Here is a 17,154-nt window from a genome sequence, read left to right as displayed (position 1 = left end):
TGTAAGAGCATTATCTACTACCGGGAGGGCTTAATGTTCTTTATACTTGTTACCTTTTCTTATAGTGCAAGTGTATTTGTTTATAGTATAGTTTAGACTTGTGTTATTATTACAAGTGGAAAGATACATTTGTCGCCCTAGAGATACCACCACTACAGCTTTATTTTGAAACTTTTATTGAAAAAAGCAATTTCGGTAACTTGATCATGTAGAACAGATGACCTCTATTCAATATAGCCGCCTATAGCCTCAATTACCGCTTCTATACGGGTCCGGTACTGAGAGCATGCCATTTTCAACAAGCGCCGGTGGGAGATCGGCAAGAATTTTTTCGGATGGTGGAGATCAGGCTGGCTTTGGTGTTATGAGAGGTCATGTTGGTGATGTTCTTGACGTACGACAAAACGTAGTATTCCAGCGGGTTCAGATTGGAGAAGGAGAGGGGGCCAGTGAGAGAAGGGTACAAAGGCCATATCACTCTTTCTTAAGCAAAGCTTGGGTCTCTTTGGAATTGTGGGCCGGCGCCGTCCTACTGCCACACCTAGGGTTAACCAGCAACAACCTGATTGCAAAACACTCTTCAGCACATCCAGGTACACTTTGGTGTTGACTTTCAAACCGACCTCGAAGATGTGAGGTGGCATGATGTGGCCTTCACTTGAAACCACACCAAAGACCATAACTGTTGGTCGTCGGATGTGTTGAGATGTACCCTCAATCGTTGAACCGTCCGGATTTGCTTTTTGGGGTGCTGGCTATTTTCCTTATTGTCATAACTTGGAACACTAGAGAACATGAGTTGAACAGCGGCGCATCTCCTATCTCGCTCGTTGAACAGTGTGTCATTTCAAACATGATAGAAGGCTTCTAATACTCTTAGAGTTTGTACACAACTGGCCACCTAATAGATAGTCTGCAAAAAAAAAAAAAAAAGAAACCCCGTTTTCATCAAACGGAAATAGAGTAATGTCATCTTATCTTGGGCTACGATTTTATCGTTTCAACTTGTAGTCTTAAATTGTAGCAATCTGACATTGTAGCAATAACATTACATTAAAATAAAATGTAATTTTTATAACTCGTTAATGGATCCAAACAACATAATTAAATTGTTGAACTATTAAGTCTATTTAATTGGTGAAATCTGAATATTTGCATTAAGGATATCAGTGACTTTTTATTCTTATAGATAGGACGGTCTAATTTTTCAAAATAAGTGTAAAAGGCTACGTACGTACTGGCATGAGTGAGCGTTTTATTACATAGTTAATATATGTTATTTTATTTATATAGTTGACAGGGGGTTAAGCAAAAGTTCAACCGTTGGTTCAATGAATAATTCCTGTTCAACAAACTAAATTCCAAACATAGCATACCCACATTTCCAATTCGTGCCGTTAACAAATTAAGGACACATTTAATGTATGTTATTATATTATCAATTATATGTTATTATATTATCGTTTATATGTTATTATATTATCGTTTATATGTTGTCATATTATCGTTTATATCTTATTATAATATCAATTATATGTTATTATATTATCGTTTATATGTTATTATATTATCGATTATATGTTATGATATTATCGTTTATATGTTATTATATTATCGTTTATGTTATTATATTATCAATTATATATTATTATATTATCAATTATATGTTATTATATTATCGTTTATGTTATTATATTATCGATTATGTTACTATATTATCGTTTATATGCTATTATATTATCGTTTATAGGTCGTTATACTATCGTTTATATGTCATTATATTATTAATTATATATTATTATATTATCAATTATATGTTATTATATTTTCGTTTATATTTTATTATATTATCGTTTATATGTTGTTATATTATTAATTATATGTTATTATATTATCGTTTATATGTTATTATATTATCAATTATATGTGATTATATTATCAATTATATGTTATTATATTATCGTTTATATGTTATTATATTATTGTTTATATGTTGTTATATAATCGTTTATATGTCATTATATTATTAATTATATGTTATTATATTATCAATTATATGTTATTATATTATCAATTATATGTTATTATATTATCGCTTATATGTTGTTATATTATCGTTTATATGTCATTATATTATTAATTATATGTTATTATATTATCGTTTATATGTTATTATATTATCAATTATATGTTATTATAGTATCGTTTGTACATCTCTTTATGAGATTTATTATAAGATACATTATTATAGAAGACGCAATTCACTTAATTATAGTTAATCCTAAATAGTGTCACTCGATAACTTCACAAAAACCATCTTCTGATGTGGATATTTAGTTCGTGCAAGAATTTATATTATTTAGAAATTCAGACAACTCTCTTCGTTTTATTTGTCAGCCGCTACACTTCCAGGCCGTTTTGATTTTTCCCTACTTACCAGTTTGTTCAGCGAATACGATTATTATGTTGTATTTGAGCTGATAGAATATTTTCAGGTGAAAATTGTAAATGACTGCAAAATAAAACATTTTTAGTTTTTTGGGGAAGAAAATAACTGTTAACAATCGGCACGTGCACTGACGAGTGTTTCTCTTAACAATTAATCAACGTTGTTTTAGATCCAACCTTTGTAAAGCGGACTCTAAACACAATGATTGAATTAATAATAAATAAACTTGGGTATAATATAAAGAAAGGATACATGGAATGAAATTAAAACACAGAAAATGTAATATGACAAACTGCTGAGAAGTAAATCTTGAAGATGCTTAAAACTGAATCATCACTGCTGAGTTGGAATCTTTTCTTGTAGTTTTTAATGCAATTTTGACTATTCACCCAGTTAGTCCAGAAACAAGTACCCCACATCAAAGTGACAATATGACGTCTTCTGCTGTGACGCATTGTTTGTCTAAAACTTATGATATCGGGTTTCACTTCTTTATTTTACCAAACTTTATATGCATATTGTTTCTGATATCTATTTTGTATGCATTTCATCTGAATCTTGTGGAAGTTTAAGCCATGGAGATTATGTACGAAATTCCTGATGCTATAAATTATTAGTTTCATATGCATTAGATGTCACTGTAAATATATTTTATTCTGTTTAGAACTTTGTGAAAGACAAGGGACACCTTGACGTGCTTTCATATGTACACAGTTTTAATATATCCTGTCTCTCTGGCATGCTTCTTAGTGCTTTTTTTATTAAAGCTAATAGCTCAGTAAGGTTTAGAGTCCACTGTAGAATAATGGTTAATAAATGTAAAGTAAACGGTTAGACAACATACGATTGAGCAAAATTTAATTATGTAATAGGATTACTTAACAAAAAAATGATTTATATCATCATTCCAGCAACTGCACCCATGAGAAAGAATTTTAAAAATTACATAGCAAATGTAGGCGGTGAATATAGTGCAAAAGAGATTCAAAACAATTGCATTGTTGAGGACGGTCAGAATCTAAGAAAACTCCTCGGTTGGAATATTGTAGATAGCGGGTGAATGTTTAGCAGCGAGGTAGGATTCCCATTTCCAGCTTAGGCTAATAAATAAGAAAAGTAAAAACACAACAAACAAACAAAAAAAAACGACACACTTCACATCTAAGCACCAAAATTGGAAAATCGATGCTTAAAAATGGATTTTTTCAAAACCTTCGGTCGATTTAGCCTTTGACCATCTTGTTAAACTCAGAAATATTTCTCTTTAACTCGGGATTTTTTATATCAACCGCGGAATCTGCACTAAATTCTGTACAGGAGTAGCGTGCTATTGTTCAATCAGCCATGGCTGAATAGAAAAACTTAGAAATCAGTAATGGTAATTTTGTGCATCTACAATCTTCAGAAATGTTACTTTCACAACTGAATGTCACGATTAAAGGAGAACATAAGTAAGAGTAATGTAAATTATACAAATAATAAATTCTCATTAAAAAATTTAAATCTTAAAATAATTTTTATATATATTTTTAAATTATATTCATGTTAGGAACAATTCTTCTTTCTTTGGTTCATTGTATAAAAACGCAGGTTAAAATAGTTGTATAAAAGTAGGCAAATGTTAGTATCTTTTCTTGTAATTTTGGCCAATCCTTATGTAGAAACTAAGTTTTTCTATCCCTATATCCACCGTTAAAATGAGCACCCCATGAAGATTATGTTCGAGATTGATTTTAATCCAAATTGATAAGACGTCATAGTTAAAACATTATGGGATGTAAACGTGAGAACTTTTTATTAGTGCAAAATGCATTCTTATATTCACTCGTTCTTAGTATGATTCGATATGTGTTTGTATTTATTTCTTTAGCGAGATGGTTCAAAATTGTAATTTTGTAACAGTATACGAAAATTACGTATTAGAATTCCAAGATAGTAGAACGCCCATGAATTTACGTGATTCACTCCTGCTACGCATCTATAAGTGTATATAATCATGTATCTATCTATTATTAGAATAATGGTCGTGCCCATTTCGATTTTCACCTAATAACATTGGAGAACATTAACGTAAGTTTTAAGAGACATTCTATTTGTAAGCAGAAAGAATGTCTGCGAGGTTTGGTCTTTTATTAGACCGTAGAAGATTCTGTAATTGTACATTAATCATACGCATGTTTATTTTTGATACATATCGCTCTCCAAATATTTTCTCCCTATTAAAGTACTTTATTTTAAACTTAATTTAAACACATATTCTCTTTTTTTGGACTCATCTAGCTTTAAAAAAATAAAATGAATGCCTCGCTCTAGGTCAAAAAGAGTGAGGGCAGAACCAGTCAGCAGGTTTCCGGTTTTTTAATATCAACATGTTTTTCCATCATGATGGTAGTTTACAAATTTTGTACCCACAAAAATTATGGTATATATATATATATATATATATATATATGTGTGTGTGTGTGTGTGTGTGTGTGTGTGTGTGTGTGTTTGTATGTGTATAATTATATATATATAATTATATATATATATATAATTATAAGTTAACACACACAGAAGGACACACACGCACACAATCTATATAAAGTAATATGTATGAATATTATAATGACATTATTCGAGAGCATACATCTCGAACTAATAGACGTATATATTTTAAGAATTAATAAATGAATGGTAATTACAATAAATTGTCCGGTATAAGTTTTGGATGGATTAAACCATGATAACTTAGCTAATCGTTGGAAGGCTACATCTATTTAAAGTTGAACTGATTCGAAAAGGATGATTTATAAAAAGGTTGCAAACGCTTGTTAATTGAACTCTTTCTGTTACCACAGTCACATAAACATTCACACGTACACATAACCTAATCGTAACTCTGAAAGAAATAATAACCTCTTATACGTATAGGGTTTCAATAGTCTCAGACATTGAAGTACGTCTGTTAAAACTGCAGGTTTTGAACCGACTTACATGCATAAAGATGATAAAATATGCTGTTTGAAGAACTGTGAAAAAGACAAATACCGAACAGGAAGTAACGATTTATTATAAACGCAGGACCTTATATCACTGACTAGTAACACATCACTCAATTATGCCCAGCGATGACAGATGATAACACTAATAAATAGTCCATATAATTTTTGATAAAGTATTCCGCTTCATAGCTATGTAAAGACATTTAAGATTAATTCGGTTAAATTAAACATTACAGTAATTTAATGAAACAATGGTAATATCTTAATTCCATGTTATGATAAAGCATTGCTTTCTAAAATGAAAATTTACGGTTTGAGCAAATAAATTATTTTATACCTGTTATTTGGCCGCGATTAAGAGTTGGTAACTAACATTAAATACGGTGATCTGGCACAACGTGACAAAATGCCCAAGCCGCTCAAATTCGGTAATTGTACCGGAAAACATAAAGAAAAGTCCACAAACTCGTTTTAGGAGAACGTAATCTGAAGTTAAGCGCGATAGTTGAGGAGTTTAAAATATCGGAAGATTGTATAATTAAAATTTCTATGAACATCTGTCAATTTAAAATATGCGTTTGCTCAGAGTAGATCAAAAAATGAACAACGCCCCGATGGTTCCAAGCATAGTATATATATATATATATATATATATATATATATATATTATATATATATATTCACTTTTATTGCAAGAATTATATATCTCAAACTATATGAATTTAGAAAGTATTATATATGTCTATTTCTATCAGAACGAATCACTTTTAAGCAAATTACCGACCATTACTGATTTTGAAATACTTAGTGAAGTGTGGATATTTAGCTTTCATTTTGCTTTATTTAAATTGGAATGCATAATCTCAGTGAGCAGAACTATTGAATTTGCAAACCCATTTGATCCATTCGGGCGGAATAAAATAGAAGATATTACTTTTCAAAGTTTCTTATAAATCTTGCGATAAATTTTAGTTTCTAGTATTAATGACATTTTTGTGATGTTATATCGGTACATCCCATTGAATATTCACTTCTTTTAGATTTTCAGTAAATGTAAGCTATATATATATATATATATATATATATATATATATATATATATTGTAGACACTAATTAGGTATAATTATTTGCTTTCCAATTTTATTGTATGACACCGTCAGTTTAGGTTTTAAATATTCCAATTATTTTCTATAATCGGAATCATGTAATGAATTTGTATGGTAATTGGAATACGATTTTTTTTAATTTGGTGTCAAATTTGTTGCAAAACTTTTCTGTTTAGTGTCCTTTGCCTGATATCCTACTATGACGAGGAGTTACATCTTTCAAACACACTTGTTCTTATCGGCTCATTAAGGTTATGGAACCGATAATGAAGCTTAATGAGAGTTTGTGTTGATAGTGCACCTTATGACAATAGAAACTAGAATTTTAGAGACAAGACTTATAAATAAAAATCTTGCGAGCTATGTTTGAAAAAAGCTCAAAACAACCATTATAAAAATAAAAATATATAAATGATAAATAAACAATATAAAATACTACAAAGAGAATTGCCTTAAGCCGCTCTTTCGCAATTGTACCGAGGGGATAATACAGGTTATTTTTGTTCGCAGTTCATAGTTTCTTTTTAAAGGGGTTCTCCGGAGATTCCTTGCCAAATTTTACCCGAAGGATATGAACAAAGGAAAACATTGTTTAGTTAAAACCTATAAAAGACAAGACATACTTACCAAACGTTACTTCATACTAGCAGTTTAAAACAGTGCATTAGGAGCGTTTATCTTTATCTGCCCATTATCAAAAGCAGTCTGCTATATTTTAAATCTTATCGGTTTTATTATCATCGTCCTTTTATTGTAGGTTCATAAATAACTCAAACTATATATTACAACAACAAACTCCATGTTTAATTGGTCGTTACGAATGTTGTATGACGAGCACAAATATGTCCATATGCTGTACGCTTTCTTGTTTGTTCGGTGTTAAAAGTAGAGCGATTCTCATTTTTTCCTCGTTTTTCCACATATCTTACGATTGCGTTCGGACTTTTTTTTATGTTATTCATTTTACTCGTGTACTCTGACTTGTATGTTTGTCGATTCTTTGTAATATAAACACAATATTATTGTATTATTTACTTGTACGTTCTTCACCGGTAGTTTATGATTTTCACAACATGTATATTCCGTACATTCTAATGCGATCGACCAGAATACTACCATTATTCTGTAGTTGCTGTTTAATTAGAAAAATTGATTTCATGTTCATAAATATTGTGTATTCGTATTTAATAATTATAAGATTGTTAATATGTGTCAAACACACACACGAATGCAATAACCATTTTTATCTTCACATTAACCAAAGTAATTTTCCTATTTTCTAAATTCACGCTATATAGTAACATATCATTATATTCGTACTATACTCTTTAATCAATGATTTAAGGAAAATTACGTCATAATATTACCATATAAAATACTTTTGATAAAGTGCTTTCGATCATCTAAATATGTAAGTCGTTCAAACATAAACTAAAACATAGTTCCTTCTGATAATTTTGTGAGTGCAAAACTGTGTATTTTTGAGATAGAGTTTCCAGCCTGACATAAAACCATTCAAGATGAGACCAAAATAATTTTCCATTAAAAATGGATATCTTCTCCTCCATTACAAGTCCGACATTTTGAATCGTACCCTAGGTACTGATGAAACACGTTTTTCCTACAGATGTTTATTAAGTAACAATTTTTACTCGATATAAGTTGACATTATTAAATAAAATTCGTATGATCAACATGATATGCATACCTTTTTGATAATCTTTTGTCCATTCTTGGCATTAGTATACCGGTTTCTTTCAAGGACTTACAGAAAAAAGCCACGTGAAGATTTAAAATATACATAAGTGAGCGCTGTGCTATGGAATCGAGTAAATTTACCTTTGATTTTGGCAGCAATTCGAAAATATACCACTTGCGTTCTTATGTCTGTTGAATGAATATCCAAACGTGTCGACAGCTTACTACGTACGATTAATCCACCAAAAATTGTAATTATAACAAACAATTACCGAAGTGTCTTAATGCCTATTTCTAATGGTATTAAACTTTACAAATATAATTGGATGTTGAACCTAATCAATTCCATAAGCCAACTTGTATTATTTATCTAAAACTATCATGCAATATTGAAATAGTTTTGACGCAACACAAACTCTATTTGTTTAACTGATATTCAATCTCTTGTTCATTCATTAAGACATTTATAGCAATTATATGTCGACCTACCACACTACAAACATTTATCGTTCTTCCGTGCGCTTAGCATATAACGAACTGTGTATACATAGTTTTTATTTATAAGAAACGCATGTCAAACACACCACCACATTAATGTTTCTATATAAATTACAACATGGTTGTTTTAGAGTCAAAAATTGATTTCTCATAAACCGTCTATAAGTAAAATAGTTGCCCATTCCGCGTATAAAATTTAATTCTATCGTAATCCATTGCATTAAACGGTCATTTGGACGCCTTCTGTTCTTACTGATAACTTAGTTGTAAGAAAAACGAAGTACAATATTCTTAAAGTCTATCTCGCCTTTATTCACACATTGTTACAGTACTTTACCAACTGTCGTAAATAAGAATGCTTCGAATTTGCATTCATAGAACATGTCCTTTGTTCCTGAATGTACTTGATTCTTCTAACACCTCTGGTCAGCCGAACTAAAAACTAACTGCAACTGCGTCAGCACTAACCCTATTCGGGTTTAACCGGCTTCCCTCGAAGAGGAAGTTTCATGGGAGTATGAAATTCACAAGCGGTCCCCAGTCGGGGAGATGACGACGTCAGGTTTTTGCAACTTTTTGCAGATAGATGTCGACGTCCTCCGACATACAGCGCCTGGAATTTCCAAATTGGTCACCCATTTTAGTAATGACCAAGCTCAACGTTGCTTAACTTCGGTGATCTGACGGTGATCGGTGTGTTAACGTGATTATGCCATATTATCAGCCGAACTAAACAGGATTTAAATAAAGTGTGGAAATAGTGAGCGCAACAAGAACATAATTAAACAAATATTTGCAATAATAAAATGAGACGGAAAAAAATGAAGGTCTGTAAATAATTTGTTGAAAGGATAAATAATAGGCAAAACAAAATGATGAACGTAATAATAAATAATACAAAATAATGAACATAATAATAAATAATACAAAATAAGGAACACATATAAACTGAAAATTAAACCGACAAAAACAAACTTAACATTTTATCATTTTATATATTACAAGTCGTTTTCAAAGTTAGTAAAGCTAACAGACATTCAAAATGAATGACACAAAAGGATTCAGAACTTAACAACTAATGGTGGAAATGTATAAACATTTTTCAATGAAACATTGAGGTCGTCAGCTTCTAAAGAAAATGGGAGTCAATGACGTGTCCGGAAAATATAAGATGATAGAATAATTTGTGAATGTGGTAATTATATAACTAAATGACGTGCTGATTGCAAAATCGTCAAAAATGAAATAGTATGAAAAATAATCGAAAAAGATTGGTTAAACTGATTTTTAAAAAATAAATGTTTTTGAAAGAATTTAGTACAAAAAGAAACCAATAAAGCCCGTCTTAAACATCTGTTTAGTGTTAATATGATATAAATCACAATGGATATCAAAGTTGAGGAATAAAAAGGCAAGGTACACATAAATGATTCGATTATAATAATGGCCGATACAAATCCATATGGCAGTAGATTCTCATATGTTGTTTTTATTATGTCTTTTTCGACATCTAAATATAAGACTTAGCAATTTCCAAAACCAAATTGATAGTGTATATGATGTAAGCATTGAGTTTGCTGAAGAATAGATAATCATAACAATTTCTTGTTGACGTACTTTACCCCTGAAATGGGACATAATATCGCCCAGTTTAGGTTCATGACACCAGATCTAATACTGATATAATGGACTGATCCAACACCCCTCAAATGAATGGACTGTTATGTCTATAAAAAGACAAGCAAACTCTCTTTAGGTGGGAGACAGAATTTAGTACTAAGCTGTCAATGGACGCTTAGAAATGTGTGTACCTTTTTACCTAAATAAACCCTTTCTGTACAACCCCAGTAATGACTTGTTATTCATATAAGCTACGATATAACAACTGGCGACGAAGAATTCGAACGAAACTCACTGAAAAACAAAGCGAAAGAAAAAGCACACAAGAAGATTAACGAGCAGAAAACAAAAGAAATCCAAAGAAGGAAGAAGAAAAAAAAACTTCGACAGAGCCAACATTTAAAAAGTAAGTGTTTCAGTCGGTAACGGTCCTAAAAAAAAAGAGAAATTGACATTTTGAAGCGAACATTTTTTTTTGAAAAGAACATTAAAAAAAAAAGAAGTGTCCATTTCAAGTTTTATTCGGCTGGAAGAGTTTATTTTCTCTTCGGAAGGAAATTGTGCTTTAATTCATTGAATTTATAGGACATTTGAGTGAATATTTTGTTTAATTGCGTGGTTTTGTAAAAAAAAAAAAAAATTTTCAAACATGGAGCAATTAGCGGAATTCACTAGAACTATGCAATCGGCATTGTTTGCACAACAAAAGCAAATGGAATTACTTCAGCAATAACAATTGAAGCAAAGCGAAATACTACAGAGTATTTTAACGCAGCGGAAAGACTGTCGTTTCATTCCCGAAGGAATAGCAAATTCTTTATCCGAATTTGTATACGAGCCAACAAATGGGTTAACTTTTCCGGCATATTTTCAGAGATACGAAAATACTTTTGCTAAGAGATGTCAGTCTTGGACAGACGAAGAGAAGATTATCCTTCTTCTTCAAAAACTTGGATCTCAGGAAAATACAAAGTATACAAATATTATCCTGCCAAAGAAACCTGGAGAGATTTCTTTTAGTGAAAAACAAAAAAATAATAATAATAAAAATATTGTCAAACATTTTCAGTGAACGAGATAGTTTATTCTATACACGTTATAAATGTTTAAATATCACGAAGCAGGAGGACGAAGATTTTATTACTTATGCAGGGAAAGTGAATGCTCATTGTGAATCCGTTAAATAAAAGACCTCAAAGAGGATATGTTTAAAAGTCTAATCTTTGTGCAAGGTTTAACAGCCTCTAAAGATAAGGATATTCGTTCAAGGATATTATCCATTATGAACCAAGACACAGAAATAACGTTACAAAAAGTTACGGAAGAGTGTCAGAAACTGTTAAATTTAAAGCAGGACAATACAAGCATCGAAGGAAAAAATTTTGAAGAAAAAAATATGGGAAAAAAATGGAAAGGGTGATGAAATGTGCACACGAAAAATCCTGTAAGACATGTGGGGGAAAAACCACTTCACTAAAGATTGTTACATTAAATACAAAATATGTAACAAATGTAATAAAAAAGGCCATAAATCAACGGTATGCAGGAAAGGAAAATATCGAAAAGCAGAAATAAAGACCATTGGTTCTAAAGATAAGTCTAGGTGTGATAAAAGAAAATATATTGAAATTAAAATTAATGGCTGTAATGTGAACTGTCTTCTAGATACGGGAAGCGACATAAGTATAATTTACAAAGTAACTCGGAAGAAAATTGGGTTTCCAAAGTTACAAAATACAAAAAAAATTGCCAGAAGTGTGTCTGGAAATAAACTAAAATTTAAGGGTGAATTTTTTACCAATGTGTCTCTAAAGGAGAATGCTGTGAAAATCAAGTTATATGTCGTATCGGGGAAAAGTTCCAATTTGTTCGGTATAGACTTAATGATTCTTTTTAATTCATGGGGAAAACCCATGCGCTCATTTTGCAATAAAGTAAGTCTGGTGGGCTTAGAAAATTCTAAACTACCAGGAAAGTTTATTGACGAATTAAAAAAGACTTTAAAGAGGTATTCTCTGAAGGTTTGGGTTGCTGCACGAAAACGGAGGTGAAATTTGAACTAAAGGACGAAGCTAAACCAGTTTTCAAACCTAAAAGAAAGGTTCCATATACAGCATTAGAAACTATAGAGAAAGAATTAAAAAGACTTCAAGATATTGGAGTAATAGAAAAAGTGGACTACTCTGAATGGGCTTCACCCACGGTTTACGTTTAGAAGAAAAATAATAAAACCAGGGTATGCGCGGACTTTTCGACAGGTCTAAATGATTGTCTCAAGGAGCATAACTACCCGCTTCCTACCCCAGAGGAAATTTTTTCGCAGTTAAGCGGAGGAAAAATTTTTACAAAAATTGATTTGTCTGAAGCGTATTGGAAAGTAAAAGTCCAGGAAGATTGTGTTAAGTACCTGACATTAAATACCCATAAGGGACTATTTTCACTAAAACGTTTGCCTTTTGGTTTAAAAGTAGCCCCAAATTTGTTCCAGCAAATTATGGATACAATGCTAGCAGGTTTGGATTTTGCTATGGCTTATCTAGATGACATCCTTATAAGAAGTAAAAATGTGGAAGAGCATAAGATCCACATTGGCAAAGTATTCGAGAGAATATAAAACTATGGATTGAAAGTGGCTCTCGAAAAATGTAATTTTAGGATGGACAAAATTGAATATTTGGGACAAGTGATTGATCGAAATGGTAGAAAACCTAATTCTAATAGGACTGAAGCAATCAAAAACATGCCTAGACCAGAAAAGATAGTGCAGCTACAGTCATTTTTGGGACTAGCAAATTATTATAATTCTTATATCCCAAATATGCATGAAGTAAGAGCACCTTTAAACGAATTATTGAAAAAGAATAAAAAATGGCTCTGGACAAAAGAATGTGATGAAGCATTCCTAAAGATTAAAAAATGTCTGTTATCGGATGTAGCACTAGCTCACTACGATCTGAAAAAAGAATTAATTGTAGCAGCAGATGCGAGCGAATACGGTTTAGGTGCTGTGCTACTACACAGACTCAAAGATAGATCGACTAAACCAATTATTCATGCCTCAAGGGTTTTGCTACCCGCAGAAAAAAATATAGTCAGATAGAAAAAGAAGGTCTGGCAATTGTATACGCCATGAGGAAATTTCATAGGTTCATCCATGGAAGATTTTTTATCTTGGAAACGGACCACAAACCTTTGTTATCGATTTTTGGTTCCAAAAAAGGAGTTCCTACTCATACGGCTAATAGGTTACAAAGATAGAGCATGATTCTGTTAAACTACAATTTTAAAATGAAACACCTAGCATCCAGCAAAATTGCACACGCAGATGGTTTGTCCAGGTTGATCCCAAATAAAACTGAATTACTTGAAGAAACTGTTATAGCTGCACTAAAAGAAGAAAATGAACTAACAGATATATTAATAAATACTGTTAGGGAACTTCCGTTAACACTTGAGGAAATAAAGAAAGCAGCAAGAACAGATGAATACATTAACAAGATAAAAAAACAAGTGGGACAAAAAGAAAAGAAGAGGAAAGGATTAACCGTTTTTCTATTTTCAAAGTGCGAGGAAACTCTAATGTACGCAGATAGAGTGGTAATACCTCAAGTATTACAGAAGAGAATTTTAAAAGAATTCCACATGGGACATCCTAGAATCTCCAGAATGAAAGCACTAATGAGAGCATATACGTACTGGCCTGGAATGGATCAGGACATAGAAAAAAGGATAAAATTATGTAAGGGTTGCCAACTAGCAGCAAAAGCGCCGCCCACTAAGACGCAACCTTGGCCTAAAACAGATATACAATGGACGCGGATCCATATAGATTACGCAGGACCTCTAAAAGGATATTATTACCTGGTAATAGTAGATAGCATGTCGAAATGGCCAGAAAATTTTAAATTCAAGCATCCTACAGCGGCAAACACAATAAAGGCGTTGGACGAGGTATTTGGGCGTTTTCGCGTACCAAAAACAATTGTTAGTGATAATGGCACCATGTTCAAAGGTCAAGAATTTAAGATCTACTGTGAGTCACTGGCCATAGAGCATATCACAACACCAACTTTTAGTCCTCGATCTAACGGAGAAGCTGAAAGATTTGTCGATACTTTTAAACGAGCGTTAAAAAAGAACGATAACATCGACACTGAAGAAAAAAGTCTTCAGAAATTTTTAGCAGTGTACAGGATAACGCCTAATCCGAATACAAATGCAAATTTATCCTCAGCGGAAATAATGTTTGCCAGAAAAGTGCGCTCTGTGTTTGACCGGTTAATTCCGAGTAAAAAAGTAAAAAAAAGTGTAAAAGATAATGTACGATACAATATATATAAGGACGGGGATAAAGTTTTTTTCAACAATTATCGGGCAGAGAGGAGTTTTTGGGAAGACGGCATAATCTCGAAAAGAATTGGAAGAATGGTCTACATTATAAAAGGTCAGAGATTTTCACACAAAAAAACATATAAACCAACTCAGACCCCGATATATTGAAATAGTTAAAATCAATGAAGTACCGATGGAAGTACTGTATGACATTTTTCACATAGAGCCTCCAAAAAAGGAAGCACCAGTAACTGAAATTACAAGTCACTCTCCAAAAGCAAAAAATTCGCAAACGTAAATTTTAAGGAGAAGTGAAAGAAAAAGAAAAAGAACTGAATTTTTTGGACAAAGTTAAGAAAGAAAAAAAATGGTGAAGCGAAATTCTAGGGAAGAATTTAGCTTGGGAGGAAGGTGATATAATGAACTGATCCAACGCCCCTCAAATGAATGGACTGTTACGTCTATAAAAAGACAAGCAAACTCTCCTCAGGTGGGAGACAGAATTTAGTACTAAGCTGTCGATGGACGCTTAGAAATGTGTGTACCTAAATAAACCCTTTCTGTACAACCCCAGTAATGACTTGTTATTCATATAATCTACGATATAACAAATACTACACCATGTTAAAAATGTCACGCCTTTTACGGAGTTATCATGGCAATAGATTAGTTATGCAACGTGTTTCTTAAAATGCAGAAAGTAATTTGAAATATAATGAAAACAGAACATATACTACGTTAATCTCCAGGCTGAGAAGATGATCTTATCACAACACAACAAATACTACACTATGCTCTCCTGAAATCTGCATTAAGAAGTAATACATTACTCTAAAATAGTATGCTAAAATGAACAAAGAAAGACAACTAATAGCATAGTTTTCGTTTCGAACAAATACCAAAAACACATTAACAGATATGTCGCATCACATTTTTTCTATTAATAGAGTATTTATTATAAATATCACATGTTTATTTTTATATTTTATTTGATAGTTTTTGAAATGTCAGCTACCTCTATCTTGAAACTTATTTCTGAAGCTATCTAATTTCCTCTGAAACATTATACGCTATTTAATTTCTACTATTGGGGAGAAATATTTTAATAATATCTAACATAGTTAGATATGCAATCATGGTGAACAATTCAGATAAATCGCATCCCATTCTTTTCAATCTTAGTAAATCATATTCAATCTTTTGTATTTGTTTTCTTCTATTCTTTATGTACTTCACTCGTGGTTGATATAAATATATATGGAATTGATTGCTCTGATATCTGATAAAGACGCAAGTTAAATTGCATGACAAAATATTAAACAACTGTAGTGAAAATTGAGTGAGACTACAGTCACGGAGGTGGTCTGCATGTGCGAACTCGAAACTCGAGCGATAGGAGACGAGTAGGCGACGAATCAGCAGGCTCGATTGCGCATTAATTTGCATAAGGGAGATAATATAAGGCCGGGAGTTAAGATGCTTGAGAAAGTCGAGCCGTTGAGTTCTCGAGAACCGGATGGAACCTGGTTAGAGCGGAGAGTGTCGCTGAGAATCGAATCCAGGTTTTTTCTTTGACTAGAATCTATTTCGGCTTTAAATATGGAGCCAATCCGGCCGAGATGAAATGGGAAATTTTAAATGATTCGCGTCGAACCTGAAAATTTAAAGTCGTGTTGAAAATTGAAAAGCGTTGTCAAGCAGAGAATTGAATGAGTCGTGTCAAACTGCGAAGGTTGAAGATATAAAGTGAGTCGAATTTTATTGCGTTTGAAAAAAAGTCGTCGCTGTAAACAGAACTTAAAGATTCGATTTGGACCACCTGTGTATATTAATGTCATCGTTTTTCAACGAGGAATTTAGAGGCAACTCCTGTTTTGCTGACAAGGAAAAAGGGTGTCGTTTTTAAGCGATGGATTAATTTTATAAAGGTACAGTTCGAGTCGGATTTTATTGTTTAAAAAAGTCATCGCTGTTAAAAGAACTAAAAATGCGGTTCGAATGGCTTCTATGCATTAAATTCGCGTTTCGACGAGCAATTTAAAATAAAGACCTGTTGTGTTAAAAATAGAAAATATGTCGTTTTTAAACGATATTCATTTTTAATGAAAGTGCAATTCGAGTCGGATTTTATTGCGTTTGGAAAACGTCGTCGCTGTTAAAAGAACTTAAAATGTGATTCGGACGACGTGTATGTATTTAAAAGCTATTTTTAAATACGGAATTTAACATGAAATCGTGTCGTGCTGAAAAGGAGAACAAAGGTGTCGTTTTTTAACAATAGTTATTTTGAGTACAATGCAAGTCGATTTTGTTTTTGAAGAAAAAGTAGTCGCTGTTAAAAAGAATTACAATGCGATTTATACGACTTGTATGTAAAGTCGTTTTTAAATGAGAAGTTTAAAATTAATTTCTGTGTCTAGCCGTGTAGCCCCACTTTTGCTAAGTAGTATCTGTCTTTGTCGGAGA

General features: G+C 32.0%; 1 long non-coding RNA gene across 1 annotated transcript in view; it reads right to left on the bottom strand.

The window, feature by feature from the left end:
* LOC145283826 (uncharacterized) overlaps nt 1–17,154 on the bottom strand; it is a 365,091-nt gene that overhangs the window by 153,137 nt on the left and 194,800 nt on the right. The window lies entirely within an intron of this gene.

The sequence above is a fragment of the Euprymna scolopes genome, chromosome 8, assembly GCF_053919585.1.
Source record: "Euprymna scolopes isolate OS-2025 chromosome 8, ASM5391958v1, whole genome shotgun sequence".
Taxonomy (NCBI): Eukaryota; Metazoa; Mollusca; class Cephalopoda; order Sepiida; family Sepiolidae; genus Euprymna; species Euprymna scolopes.
The sequence above is the reverse complement of the archived record's forward strand: the minus strand, read 5'-3'. Positions and strand labels throughout refer to the sequence as shown.